At 46.5% G+C, this 15,431-nt stretch overlaps 1 protein-coding gene across 5 annotated transcripts in view; it reads right to left on the reverse strand.

The window, feature by feature from the left end:
* Positions 1 to 14,906, reverse strand: part of MICAL2 (microtubule associated monooxygenase, calponin and LIM domain containing 2) — a 272,353-nt gene extending 257,447 nt beyond the window's left edge. For all 5 annotated transcript variants that reach the window (XM_074014260.1, XM_074014254.1, XM_065528538.1 and 2 more), the window contains exon 1: positions 14,817 to 14,906. The gene's annotated coding sequence lies outside the window, so the exon portion shown is untranslated. The remainder of the gene's footprint in view (positions 1 to 14,816) is intronic.
* Positions 14,907 to 15,431: the final 525 nt, after the last annotated feature.

Consider the following 15,431-nt stretch of genomic DNA (forward strand, 5'->3'; position numbering starts at 1 on the left):
TCCTAGAAAATACAGCAACTCTCCTCTGTATAGCCCTGACTACCTCCTCACCCTCATCTCCCTACAGGATCTGTTACAAATCCTCCATTCTCTACCACAGGCTTCTAGGTGAGGCTGCCTCCAATTTCTGGCCCCAGAGGCCGGACACATGACTAGATTAAACCACCAGCAGTCTCCACCTCTGTGGCCCCAGTCATTGGCTCAAGCCCAAACCAGAGCCAATGAAATGCAATGCTGGGTTTTTGAGATATAAGAACCTCAGACCTCTTCTTTGCACAGGATGTGAAGGAAGCAGGAACAGAGATTGGAACTGCTGCATCTTGCAACCAAGGGGAGACTTAGAATGCAGCCATCACTGGGAAAAAAAGAAAACATTATCCTGGTAACATCTTTTGAGACCTGGATCAAACCCTTTCCGGAACTATATAGCCTTTGGCCATCTTTTAAAAATTTAATGTAAGCCAATACACAGCTCCCCTGCTTTATGGTAGATACATCGGTGCATGGTAGATGCCTGACAGTGATAACAAGCCTACCCTAAGAATGACCCTGTGAAACAGACGCATCTGAATGTGTGTTTAGAGTTCTGAGCTAAGGAATCCCAGAGTGGCCAACCCAGAGATTCATTCCTTATCTATGATGAACATCTGAGGCCCCCAGCCCGGCTACAATTCCATACACGGGATCCAGGCCCATTTGAGGGGTTAAATGAAGTTTGTCAAGTGGAGGTTGTTAGGGGGAGGGTGTTAAGTGAAAATGCTATGTAAACGGCATGGTTTTGCTGAGGCTGGTGCTATCTCTCTGGGAGTCGATAGGGGTTTGACACAACACCTCCTTACCCACTTCATTTTCTATTCTTAAGACAGTTTGAGCTGGGCTTTGTGTTGTTACCAACCAAACTCCCTACTCATTACCCTTGAAGCCAGTGTTTCCCAAATTTTGCCGAACATTAGAATCACCTGGAGAGCTTTTACATCCCTCCGACATGTCAATTAAGTCATAATACCTTGGGGTGGGAGTCAGGAACTGGTAGTGTTGAAAGATCTCAGGTGATTCCAATGCATGGTGAAATTCAGGAACCACCACTATGAGTAAGTGAGTTGCTTCCTTTGGGCTTCCCTCGCCCCCTGCCCACCGATTTACCAGAGCTCTTCTTACACTATATTGCAGGCCTGCCTCCCCTTTTGGACTCCGAGCATCTCAATGGCAGACTCATGTCTCTCTCTTGTCTTGCACATGGTAGACCTCCAATAAGTGTTAAACAATGAAGAAATGAATGAATCAATAAATGAGACAGGTCCATGCAACGTTCTTGTGTATTTTTTCATTCAAGTACCTTGTAATGGGCATAAGGTGGGGAAAAAGCTCTAAGAGCGTACCTTTGCCCAAATCCTGGTTATCCAGGGCAAATACTCTACTGTTCAGTGCCTCCTTGTCCTCGTCCATAAAATGTAAATAATAGCACTTACATCACAGTGATGTTGTCAGGCTTCCATAAGTCAATACATGTAAAATTCTTAGAACGTTGTTTGCTATGTAGCAAGCAATGAGATGGTAGAGACTGAGTATAGCTGGCTCCTTGCAGAATCGCTTATGACTGGAAAGGGACACAGTGTGGGAAGAAGCAGAATAAAGAGTAGTTTGCAGTATTTTCATTTGTAGGCTGCAAGCCTTGAGCATGTTTAGAAGCTAAAAGGAAGAGCCAGGTGAAAGGGGGAAACAGGTGTGGAGAGAAGCAGATTCAATACCCAAAAGAGCCAGACCTGCAGTAGGTGGGGAGATGGGTCAGGAGCAGAGGGGACAGGATGAACCAAGGACCAGAGGGATGTGGAAGCCTCAAGACAACAGGAATCACAGAGAAGACGGATGCACAATATTCACACCTGTGTGTGCTCTGGGAGTTGTTTTGCTTCTCACGCAGTTTTTTAAGTTAGGTGAATTTCATTAAGGTGGCTATGAGTTTACTGCACTGGGGTGGAGAACAAATTACTGCTTGGTGGCAGAACAAAAGACTTGTGAAGTTCTGCTGGACTTGCCCTGCCCACAATGCCAATAGCACACAACCAGGTGCTTTCAGAGCCCCTCAATAGAGCCTGTTATTTGGACCCAGGACAGGTGAAGGGCTTACTGTTTCGTATTATTCATCACAGAGCATTTCGATCTATTTTAAAGGAACTCTTCCTGCCTGAGGAGAGAGGAAAGCACTTCTCTATGAAGAACACAACTTTATAACAAGATTCGTTGTCATAGAGCTTTACCTGCAGAGTGTTTGTTATTCAAAGCTTATGTGCTTATAAGTTTGTCAGCAGAATGGTTAGAGGCCTCTTTACTATTTTAGATAGTAAGTTTCCAGCCAAGGATGTCCTTGAACACTCCTCCACCCGTCCCTGCTCTGTCTCCTTATCTGTAAAAGAAGGGCATGGGCCTGCCTGCTTCCTTCCTCCCTCCCTTCCATCAACATGTATTTGTTTGCGCTCCTATCATAAGCAGGGAACAATGTAGGTGCTCTGGAGAGACCAAATAAAAAATAAAAAAAATAAAAACCTGATTCAGCGCTTGTCCCTCCCTCAGAGAATCTGCAGTTTTGCAGGGAAATTATAACCAAAGTCACTCCGTTGTAGCTGAGTTTTTTTCTTTTCTCTCTTTTTTTTTTTTTTTTAAGTTTCGCTCTTTTGCCCAGGCTAGAGTGTAGTGGCATGATCTCAGCTCACTGCAACCTCCACCTACTGAGTTCAAGCGATTCTCCTGCCTCACCCTCCTGAGTAGCTGGGACTACAGGTGTCCGCCACCACGCCTGGCTAATTTTTTTTTCTTTTTTCTTAAGTAGAGACGTGGTTTCACCATGTTGGCCAGGCTGGTCCTGAACTCCAACCTTGTGATCCGTCTGCCTCGGCCTCCCAAAATGCTGTGATCACAGGTGTGAGCCACCGCGCCTAGCTGTAGCTGAGTTTTTCATCACTTCTCATTTAAATTTACTTTCAGTAGATTCCTAGTCCATCGCTCTGACTTCACTCATTTTTCTGCCCACTACCTGCCAGAAGGATCTTTCTGAAGCACTTGTCCCGTGTGAATGCTGCCCTCCAGCCCACAATATGACAGTTCCTTTGTTTTCTTTACTCACGTGCTCCTCTCCTCATCCTTCAAGCCCAATGCCATGCTTTCTGAGTACTCACACTCTCAGCAGAATGGATTGCTCCTTCCTCCTGCGCTGTCCCTAGCCTTTGCAAGCACATCCCCGTTTGAGCATTGGTCACAGTATGATCATTTACCTGCCTCCTAGACTGGGGAGGACTGGGCCTTCATTAGTCTTGGTACCTCAGTGCATGACCCTTAGTGAGTGATGAATTGATGATTGTGAAGTCATTGAGTGTCATATGTGAGAAATAGACAAAGACACCCCTCCTTTTCCCCTCCCAAGCCATAATCAGGCTATTGGGGGAATCCTGCAGACCAGGGACATGGAGGATTTTTTTCCTTAATATTTCATTTTCTTTTCTTTCTTTCTTTTTTTTCTTTTTTTTTTTTTTTTTTTTTGGCAATGAGGTCTCACTATGTTGCCCAGGCTAGTCTTGAACTCCTGACCTCAAGTGATTCCCTCTACCTCAGCCTTGGAAAATGCTAGGATTACAGACGTGAGCCACCATGCCTGGCCATGCTAATATTTCAAACAAAAGGAAACAAAGTATGACATTGCAAACGCTCATGTGCCCACCATCCAGCTTTCATGAATCTTCTCCATTTGCCATATCTGCTTCAAATATTTTCTTCCTTTAAAGACATAAACATAGTTAATGCATACTCTGTGTCCCACAGGGATCCATTCCCTTTCTCTGGAATTTGGTGTTCATCATTCTAATACATGTTTTTATGCACTCACTACAAAGGCATATGTTTCTAAACAATGTTTTATACTTTTAAAAATGTTTTTAAACACCTTACCTTCATGAAGACTCCTGTGCGTGACATTACAATTTGTTTTTCCTGTCAATGTTACCCAGATACAGGTGAGCTTCTTTCTGTTCCCTATCTTCTGCTCCGTTGTCTGTTTGTCTATTTGTGAGATGATTCTTTAACATCAGTGCCTTTATAATGTATTTTAATAGCTGGCAGGCCAAGTCTCTCCTCCTTGTTCAAAGACATTTAAGCTATTCTCTGACCTCTCTCTTCCATATGAATTTCAGAATTAGCTTGTAAAGGTTTGTGAAATTCCTTATTGAAGTAGGCATTTCATTCAATGCATGTATTACTTTGAGAGGAATCCCCATCTTTACGGTACCGAGTCTTCCCCTCCATGCACCTGGTAAGGCTCTCCAGCTATCGAGACCTTTTGTGTGGGATGTGGCAGTGCACCCCAGGGCATCATTCCCAAGGCATCCCCAGCAGCAGAACAAAGAGCCTCTGAGAGACTTCTCACTGCGTGTGAGCAGAGACTAGCCAGCACTCCCCATCTCCCCATCTCCCCATCTCCCCAGCTACTGTGGAGCCTAGCCAGCAGGAACCAACTGCCAAGGTGAGGCCAACCCAGAGATGGCAAATAAGCTGAACGCACGACTTCTATCACCTCCAAATTCCACTTGCGGCAGATACTGCTAATCCACCCTAGTGCTCTCTTCCTCCAGACTCAAAGGCCTCAGCCTCCTTTCTCACATGGCACTTCAGGCAGCCCCCTGAATGAGTCAGGCACACCAAGTGAAACCTCTGTGAACCCAGCCTAAATCTCACCAAGCAGACAGGCATTTTCTGGGACCCTATGACAACCCATTACTGGTGGCTCTGAGGGGACTTCATGGGCCTGCACGGGGCTCTGAGCCCACCCTGTTCCACAGGCACACGTGCAGGCCCATCAGACGCATACTCCCCTCACCATTTTAAAGATTGCTCCCCCAGGGAGAAACAAGTGATTTCAGGCAAACCAACGAGCTGAAAAGACTGAATGGAGCAATATTTTGCTGGGGGAACTGGTGTTGACTTTTCCTTCCAGCCACTAGGCTACTCTGTGTTTTTCAATGTGCAGAAGGCCTTCACAGCTGGTGCCTGAATGCCTGGTGGTAGATGCTATTTATGTCTCCTTCCTCCTCTTTTGGAAACAAATAATTACCATGTATTACAACAAAGATCACAACAGAGGTCTGTTTAGGGATCTCTGCCTTGCTCCCTTCTGTACCTTTTGTCCCAGCACCCAGTAGACACTTACCACATCCTGATGCAGATTAGAGCTCAGCAATGTTTGATGAGTGTCATGTGTCAAGTCTTAGGTTAAAGGATACTTTGTCCTACTTTGCACCACAGTGGTGGGTAAAATCTCCATTTTGCAGGTGAGAAACAAAGGCTCAGGGAGCTAAAGTGACTCCTCCAATCAGGGCTATGTAGCTAGTCAATGACAGGATTGTGAACCAAGATCTACCCACCTGTGACGGTGGAATCTAAGTTCAGTGCCACATGCTCATTGCTGCCTGCTCTGGAAGGGAGAAGAGAAGGGAGGAAGGGAAGGAAAGGAAGAGGAGACACAGGGGCAGGGAGAGACCATGGAAGGAAGAGAGGGAAAGGAGGAAGTTGAGAAAGAGGGGAAGGGAGAGAAGAGGGCGTGAGGGAAGCTGGTGGTGGTGGAGGCTCCAAACCTGCCCTCCTCTTCCCTCTCCCAGAGTCTGTGTCCTGGGGGAGGTCCTATGAGTCTGGAAGCCCATTCCAGACTGATCTTGTATTTCCCTTGCAGTAAGAAGAGGAGGAAGAGGAGGAAGGTTAGGAATCCTCTCTGAAGAAGACATGGTTCTTGGAGGCCTGATTTGTATTGGGGAGAATCCTGAAACTAATCACTGAGGGAGCACTACCCTTTATGATGGGGACAGAAAAACCACAGCAACCCTATGGCCTCTAGTTTTGGAGATGGACTCAGCTAAAGACCAAAGGAAGCACCAGAAAGATGAACTGAAGAGTTTAATTTGGTTAAACGTAAATAAAAATGAAAACCTCTCTAGAATATAGAAACTATCTCTAGAAGGCTGGGTGTCATGGCTCATGCTTATAATCCCAGCATTTTGGGAGGCTGAGGCAGGTGGATGACCTGAGCTCAGGAGTTTGAGACCAGCCTGGGCAATATGGCAAAACCTTGTCTCTGCCAAAAATACAAAAAATTAACCAGGTGTGGTGGTGTGCACCTGTTGTCCCAGCTACTCGAGAAGCTGAAGTGGAAGAATTGCTTGAGCCTGGGAGGCAGAGGTTGTAGTGAGCCAAGATTGCGCCACTGCACTCCAACCTGGGTGGAAAAAAAAAAAAAAAAGAAACTATCTCTCGGGGTGGAGCTCTGGGGAATGTTTTCTCTGTTCAAATGTTCTACCAAGCAGATGTATTACAGTGGATGTGATTCCCTTTATTTTGCTTGATTTGCTGGACATCGTTCAAAGGTCATCCCCAAGTGTCAGTGGACAGATAGGAAGGAGAGTGCGTGCACTGAGGGCGTGGCTGTGGGCCCTGCAGGGGAGGCACTGCAGGGAAGGGCTGGCACTTCTGTGGGCTCAGACGCTCAGGTGAGTTGCCCATTACCTAAGGTGCATTGCTAGGGCATTCAGCCAGGAAGGAACCACTCTGGACTTGCGACTTCACTTTCCCCCCTCCCTCTCTCCTGTTCCCACCCCCAACCCGGGCCCCTTCTTTTTTTTTATTTTTTTTTTAAGACAGTCTTACTAGGCCAGAGTGCAGTGGCACGATCTCTGCTCACTGCAACCTCTGCCTCCACAGGGGCTCCTTCTGATAACTACTGAAGGAATTCTATGAGGCTATCTCTCCCCCAAGCTCTCTGGGGAATGGGCTTAATTAAAAACCAGTCCAGTTTGCCCCTCAGTAGGAAACAGGGCAGACAAGATGTTGGTACCAAAGCAAGCCAAAAACCTAGTCAGTATGGGAGGCATCTGCCTTCTTCCTGTTGTAACCCTCTGGGCTCAGCTCTGAGATATGCCGGGACAGGAGTAGCGGGGGCCAAGGGCCCTCAGGAGGGTTAACATACTGGCTGCTGACCTGGCAGGGGCTCTCAGGCAGGTGGGCAGGGCTCTGACAGGAAGAGTCTCTGACTTTTGCCAAAGATACTTGTTTTCAGGTGGGTAACAGCATCTAGCTTCTGAAGGAACTTCCTGTTGGAAACAGGAAGTGGTTTTGGATTCAGGAACAGGGTGTGGTCTAAAAGGAAAAATGATAGGGGAAGTTGGCAACACCACAGAATCCCAGCTGAATGGGGTTGAGGGGACTTGTCACTCACTGGAAAACCTGGGGCAGAAGCTCAGTTACCCAGATTGCTCTGGGGAAAGGCTGGAGCTGAGAACAGAGGTGGAGGCCCAAGGCGGGGAGCCTCCTCAAGGAACCTTGGGTCATAAACACAGATCTTTTTCCTTTTTAATTATTTTTCAATTTTTTTAGTTTTACTTTAAGTTCCAGGATACATGTGCAGAATGTGCAGGTTTGTTACATAGGTAAACACGTGCCATGGTTGTTTGCTACACCTATCAACCCATCACCTAGGTATTAAGCCCAGCATGCATTAGCTATTTGACCTGATGCTCTCCCTCCCTCTGCCCCTGCCACAGGCCCCCAGTGTGTGTTGTTCCCCTCCCTGTGTCCATGTGTTCCCATTGTTTGGCTTCCACTTTTGAGCGAGAACATGCGAGGAGCACAGATCTTAACCCTTTTTCTCCCACTGCCCAGATGGGGTTCCCACTACAAGGCCAGGTCTAATTTCAGCAGCTCCTGGGCCTGGGTGAAGCTAAATAAGACAGCTAAAGATCTCTAGCTCCTGTGGGTAGGCCTGGCTGGGGAGAGCAGAAATTGATACCTTTAGTCTCACAGTGTGAGTAATAAGGTGAGAATCTCAACTTGAACCTGTGAACAATCTATTTTTTTCCTCCACAGCACCTAGTACTGGCAAAGCACTTGGCTTGCATTGCCTGGATCCACTCACTAATGAAATTAGACAATTGTATTTCCTCATACCCATGCTGAAGAATCCTTAGAAAAATGTGAAAGAGGAAACCAAGACACAGCGAGGTGAAGGGTACAAGCTCATTCATACCAGGGCCTTCCCACCTACTCCTGGCCCTTGAGGCAGTGATCACTGGTCAGTCACTGCATTCTTTCCTGCTGAGCCAAGAGCTGGCAACAAAGCTCAGGAGGGCCCTGCAGGCCTTCCTCTCCAGCTGCTCAGTGTTTGCCATTCCCTGTGTATTATGAAGTGGGTAAGCAGGGAGGCTGGACGGAAAGCAGTGCTGCAAGGAAGAGGGAACCCTGGAAAATAAAAATGTCTGTCTCTGTTACTCATTGCTTCAATAATGCTATGCAACTGTGGCAGACTGTGTTTTCCAAAGATGGCCCCAACAATATCTCCCATCCTATATTCTCTTTTGAAATGTGACCTTGCTACTTCCCTATCAAGAAGTGACATCTGTGTTTCCAAGGGTCGATGCTGTGATTTTGACCAATAGAATAGAAAGGAAGTGATGCCATGCCAGTGCTGCCACAACTCTTACCTGGCCTAGCATCCTCTTCCTGCCTTGTGGAACCCAGCACCACGATATGAAAATCCCTTGCCCATGCAGAGGCCGTGTGCAGTCAACAGCCCAGCTGAGTCCAGCATGACAGCTGGTATCCAGTGCCAGCCACCTGGCTGAGCCATCCCAGGCACCCAATCAAGCTGAACCTTTCAGATACCTGCAGCCCCAGTCGACATCTGACTGTAATCATCTGAAAGCCCCCAGGTGGGAATTGCCCCACTGAGATAGTCAATGCATAGAACCTTGGGAGACTGTAATAAATGAGTATGTAATACATTGTTTTAAATCACTAAGTTTTGGGGTGGTGTGTTACTCTACAATAAGTACTAGAACAGAAATAGACTACCCCAAAACATATGCCTTAAAAAAACATGTATTCTTTCTCGTGAGTCTAGTTGCTCATACATCTCGGGTCTGCTGGCGGGTTGGCTGGAGTCTGGCTGGCCTGGGGTGGCCTCTGCTGGGACAACTCAGCTCTGCTCTGTGGGATCTTTCATTTCCCATAGGCCAGCCCCAGCTTGTTCCCATGGCAGCAGGAGGGGTTTAAGAGAGACAGAAGACACAAGGCTTCTTAAGACCTAAGCGTGGAGCTGGCACACTGTCACTTTCAATAAACATTGTTTAAAGCAAATTTCAAGGCCGACCCATATTCAAAGGGTGGGGAAATGGATTCTGTCTCTTGATGGGAGGAGCTACACAGTCACATTGTAGAGGGTGTGGATTGAGGATGCAGAGGGTGTGGACTGGAAGGGATGGAAGATTGTGGCTGTTTTTGCAATCAATCTATCACAATAACTAATGAGGACATTAAGAAGTTTGCTAGGAGCCGTGTGTGGTGGCATGCCTCTGTCATCCCAGCTACTTGGGAGGCTGAGGCAGGAGGATTGCTTGAGCCCAGGAGTTTGAGGCTGCAGTGAGCCATGATCATGCCACTGCACTCCAGCCTAAGTGACAGGAGGATGCTGTCTTTTAAAAAAAAAAAAAAGAAGAGGAAGAAGTTAGCTGGGGAGTGTGAATTACAAGTTCCTGTTGTGTTTTGACTGACATCATTAGTTAAGCCTCCATTGCTCAGGGTTACCTTTCACTGTTTTAGCTTTCCAGCCTCTGTGGAGAAAGGAAAGACAGAAGGAAACTGTGAGGAGTTGTGTTTGGGTGGCCAGCCAAACTTGCCAAGTGCTCCAGTCCTGTGGCTTTCAACAGTGCTGGGCGACGCCCTGGTGCACTGTGGCAGTTTCTCAGGGCTACCACACGGGAAATGGTTGAGTATAAGTGTGAGAAAACCTGAGTCCCCACCTTAACCAGGGCAGCACTGTTCTTCCCTTGTGATTTCCTTTGCAGAAAGGTTATGCAGCTTTGAAAAATAAAAAGATTTCAAATCCAGTGAACTAGTCTAACCTCTCAATCTTCTAGAAAAGGAACCAGTCTTAGTGAAAGGGAGTGTTTATTCTACATTACTCTGCCACTGAGTGTCTTGGCTGGTGTCAGACTCCAGGCTGCTGACGTGCCATCCTACCTGAGCTCGTTCTTCTGCCTGATTCACCCCTCCCCTCACTGGGTTCGAGATGACAGCAGATTGCTGAAGCCCAGAGAACAGGAGATAACTGAGGAACATCAGAAGGGATGTCCCTGACCTGTCATTGCTCCAATTCTCTACTTTCCCACCATGGTCCGTAGTCCTTGAACCCCGAGCCTCAGCCACCGCCATTCTGCACATACACACCCTTACATGATGATCCTGACAAAGTTTGGTCCTCAGAACCACAGACAATTCCAGGCATCATATTGGCAGGCAGGCTGAGCTGGCTGGTCAACCCCAGGGTAGAGCAGGGCACACTTAGGGGAGCTGATCCTGCAAGGGTAGATGGAGCTCCATCTGGGAGAAAAACTCATCTCCCAAGAGAAGGCTTGGTCTTGCTTGAAGCCTGTGATCTCCTCGTTCTCCTCCAGGTTCATTCTCCTCCCAGTTTGTTAATTCTATTTCTTCCCAAGTTCATTTTTTTAGGACATAGGCTATTTATAGCTCCTCCTAAGTCCTTTCCAGTCTGTTTCCTGTTCAAGTATACTGCATTAGTCACCAAAGAGTGTCTCAAGCAATCTCTGTGTCCCTGCCTGATCCCAACCACAGGGAACACAGGGATGCTGGTCAGACTCAGGGCGGATCCCCTTGGAAAGATGGGAAGCAGGAGGCAGGATGCTGGCTAAGCGGGCTCATGAGGGCAGAAGGAGAATCTCTTATTCCCCATCCTCTGTGGCATCAAGCCCTGAGTCCTTCCTGGAGTTTATCTAGTCCTTAGAGACACTGAAACTGCAGCGGCACCTCCATTTGGCTGCATATTTTTGCCATTACTTGATGACCTATTTGCATGCAGCTCCTTGCAGAGAATTTCCTCTCAAGCCATATAGGGTGATTTCATTGCACCACATGAAGCTTTGATTTGCAGTCAGTGATCAAGGCTCCTTCCTGACTTCCTCCTGCCAGTCCCACATCCCTCCTGTCCACTGTGACCTGCCTAGGCTGCTCTGAGTTCCCTGCAAGCTTGGTTCTCTCCAAGTGTGGTTGGTCCAGGAAATTGCCAGCTTCATCTGAGGAGTGGGAGCTGGAGATCCAAGCTGACTTTTTGTATCAGCAGGATGCCGACACTGCCCGGCAGCCCTGGCCACCTTGAGCGCTTCGATCAGCCTCCACAAATCCCTAGCAAAGGAGTTGAGTGCAGGGTTTCTGACCCTGAGCTTGCTGACCCTGAACTTTCTGGGGATAAAGGAGAGAAAGGTGGAGGGAAGTCTGAGGTTGTTTGCACAACTAGTCATCAAACAGCCTACATCCCAGAGACCAACATTTTCCCAAACTATAGTCTCAGTACTCCCCAGCCCCAAACAAAGGGACTTAATGTCCCTTGAACAAAGCTTCTGAGGGCCTCAGAGATAACTTGCTCTAGGCTCTTCTTAAGGGTTAATGACCTCCTTAGTCCCACCCTCAGTGTTGCCCAACTCAAAGCAGCAAGGGACCAGCTGATCCCCACTGGTCACTGGGCACCTGCTTTATGCCAGGCTGCCTGCCAGGTGCTTCAGAAACAAGCCCTCTGAACTCTCTGAAATAGTCTTGATGAGAAGGTGCCTGAGCTAAACGCAATCTTCCTGTCTCACTCAGAGAGCTAACATGCACACCAGCACCCTGAGCGGAGGAGGTGGAGGAAATCGGGCATGCAACATGGATGCCAGGTTCCAGCCCAGGCCCAGGCATCCCAGGGCTACTTCTGAGCTGTGATGCACACCGACAATCTGGCACAACTATTTTTATTTCCACTTGGTTTCCAACTGAGGAAATCATGACAGACTGTCTCCCCACATAGCACACTCAATTACATCCTTGGGAGCACAAGAGCCCAGAAGATGCCGTCAGGGATGGCTGAGTCAGGTGCAGTCAAGGATGAGTTTGCTTCTGACAGTGCTGGAGGTCTCAGGACTGATTCCCAGGGGATGGGGGATCCAGGAGAAGGGTGGGGACATGAGCACCAAGCAGGGACTTCTCTTCTGGGACCACAATGGTAAATTTGGAAGTGGAAAGAAAGTGTAGGGTGACACTGTCATCCAACCTCCTCTTAAAACAAGGCTGCCTTCAACTTCTACCTTTTAGATTATGGAAATGAATGCACGTGCAGAAAAGTGCATAGAAAATTATACATTCTAATAAATAACTATAAAGCAAACACCGATGTCCTCACTACTCATGTCAAGACATAAATCATTGGCTGGGTGCAGTGGCTCACCGCTGTAATCCCAGCACTTTGGGAGGCTGAGGTGGGCGAATCACCTGAGGTCAGGAGTTTGAGACCAGCGTGGCCAACAGGGTGAAACCCCATCTCTACTAAAAATACAAAAAATTAGCCGGGTGTCATGGCACATGCCTGTAATCCCAGCTACTCGGGAGACTGAGGCAGGAGAATTGCTTGAACCCGGGAGGAGGAGGTTGCAGTGAGCTGAGATTGCGCCATTGCACTCCAGCCTGGATGACAGAGTGAGACTCCATTTCAAAAAAGAAAAAAGAAAGACATGAATCATTGCCAGCACCCCAAACCCCTTGCGTGGCCCTATCTGATCACACTCATCCCCTGTCCCTTAGAATTTGTGGTGTCTCCTTCTTTTCCCTTTAGTTTTACCACCTGAGTTTGCATCCCTAAAGAAAATAGTTTCATTTTACCTATTTTGAGATTTACGTGAATAGAATCACATTATGGAGTTTATGGGGTTTCTCCATATCTGGCTTTTTTTGCTCAATTGTGTCTATGAGATTCATCCATGTTGTTGTGGTAGCTGTAGTGAATTAATTTTCATGGCTGTATAGTATTCCACTGGCTAAATATGCCATATTTATTTATCCATACTACTATTGATGAACATTTGGGTTTTTTCCAGGTTTTAAATACTATGAGTGATGCTGCAATAAGTATTCTTGGTAGGTATATCCTGAAGCAAATATGCACATATTTCCTCAGGGTTTATACCTAAGAGTGGAATTGCTAGGTCACAGGATGTGTTTCTTCACCCTTACCAGATAACAACACATTGTTTTCCAAGTTGTGGTGCCTTTGCTTTCTTTGTTAGACAACTGTAACAGATACTTTGGGAAGGACACCACAGGTCTAGAATTGCTCAACCCGCAGAGATGCTTCAGGTGGAAAAACTTCTCCGAGAAATTAATCTGTATGTGCCTTTGTTTCTCTCTCTTCTCACTGCCTGTCCCTGCCTCATTGTTCCAGACTCTGCTACTGCAGTCCTCCATAGCTGAGCCCAGTACTCCCTGACCTCGGGTTCAGTTCATTGTGGTTTCCAGACTCAATTGGTTAAGGACATGGTGAATAGTTGTCATGTGAAGATTAGTCCAGGGGTAGTGGGATCCCAGCCATCAGACAGGAAGTCAGAGGAGACGACTCAGGATGGGGGCTTGAGCAGAGCTGTTAGCAGGATGGCACTACCAACTCTGGAACCTGAGGCATGATGGTTCTGCAGGACAGCCTGGGACAGCACGGGGAGAAGATATTAGGATGCTCACTAGGCCCAGAGACCTGGAATAGACCCCGAACTGCCTTCAGCACAGCACTTACAAATCTTTCTATCAAGACCAAAAACTCACATAAATAGTTTAACAAAAAAGGAGAATCTGTAGACTTGAAACAAAATATAATGATAGGCCTGCCTTTAAGAGAAGCTTGATCTAGAATCTCAAACGATATCATCAGACTCAGGTTCTTGGAATATCTTGTCTCTGCTGTAGGAGAGTCAGCAATCACCAGGAAAAGGTAAGATGAAGCTGCACAGAAAAGATGAGACCCTGGAACAGGAACGGACAGCAGCAGTCCTGTCATCAGCAGGATCTATAACTGGGGACAACTCAGAAAGTATCCCCCCATCTCTGGACACGGTGGGTGCCCCTGGTGATCCTAATACCTGGGGAACCACTCTCTTAGGCTTAGGGATTGGCAGACACACACAACCCTATAAAGGCATGTTCACATCCTCAGATTCCTAAAACTGTTCATCTAGTATTATTCTGAGCATTTGGAGAGGGCTCCCAGAGAGGAAAAAAAAAAAAAAAGGAATGTTCTTATTAAAGAAAAATTTTGAATATATTTTCTATACTAGAAATTGGAAACTGAGGTCTGATTTAAGATTTGGCGGTACTTCCAGATTGGGGAGGAAGTTTTATTTCTAAATGTTGTTAAAATTCCTGGAACATTTCTTTAGTGTATGAGATCAAAGGGACAGCATATTTGAACTCAGGGCTGTCTTGGAAAATCCTAGAAGTACAGTAGCTGCATTGATTTTAAATAGTATTTATTACGTTTGTTTTTTTAATTAAAAAAAAAAAAAAAAGTAAAAGCTAAGTGGCCCAAAGTCCCACTGATGAGATAAACTCCTTGGCAAAAAAAAAAAAAAAAAAAAAAAAAAAAAAAAAAAAAAAAGAACCTCATGCATGTTATTTATAGAGAAAGGTATAAAATGAGAAAAAAATGAGAAAAAGCTAAATCCTCTTCCTTAGCCTCCCTTTCCACAGGGACCCACTAATCAGAGTTTCTTACTTTCTAAAAGATTATTTCTTTAGCCACCAGACCCGGAGCAAAGGAGGATTGGAGAATTGCTCTGTTAGAGGTCCCACCTGAATGAGGACAGACCCAAAACATTCCAGGCCTTCTGACCCCCTCCCAAGCATGCCTCCCTGCCCTGGCTCCAAGTGCAATCTTGCTAATGGACCTGGGCTGCCTCCCACTGCCCCCAGCAACTCACCAGGGCACCGCCTCTTGGGGAAGCTCACAGCAGAGGAATATTTACTCAATGAGAAAGCCCTAAAGGGAAGAATTTTCCCACTGATTACATGTCTGCTGCTTGAGAACATTCACTCTTATTTTTTCCAACAGTGATTCATCCAGGAATCATCAGAGACAGCCTGATGGAGATGATGACGTTCTTCCCTCCCAAGCTTTGATTAAGGTTATATAACTTTGTGCTGGTTTGTGCTTAGAAGCCTCATTTCCCCTTTGCCATTCAGCCCCAAAACTTAGGGCAGAAGACTGTATAGTGCCTGGGGTTTACGTTAGTACAAAATCTCTTTCATTAAGCATCAAGTCCTGTATCCATAAACATGCCTTTACATGATACCGGACATAATGACACGGAACCTGAAGAAAAGGACAAGGCACTCGATAATTTTTATTTATTTATTTATTTATTCATCACATATGTAGGGACTGAGAATTTGCCGATTACCAGGAACTGCCCTAGACGTTTAACACTTTTGTGTGAGGCCTTAAAAGACAGACACTTTCATGTCCTTTGCCTACTTTTTAATGGGATTTTTTTTTTGTAAATTTGTTTAATTTCCTTGTAGATTCTGGATATTAG

This window comes from Macaca fascicularis, chromosome 14, assembly GCF_037993035.2.
Source record: "Macaca fascicularis isolate 582-1 chromosome 14, T2T-MFA8v1.1".
Taxonomy (NCBI): domain Eukaryota; kingdom Metazoa; phylum Chordata; class Mammalia; order Primates; family Cercopithecidae; genus Macaca; species Macaca fascicularis.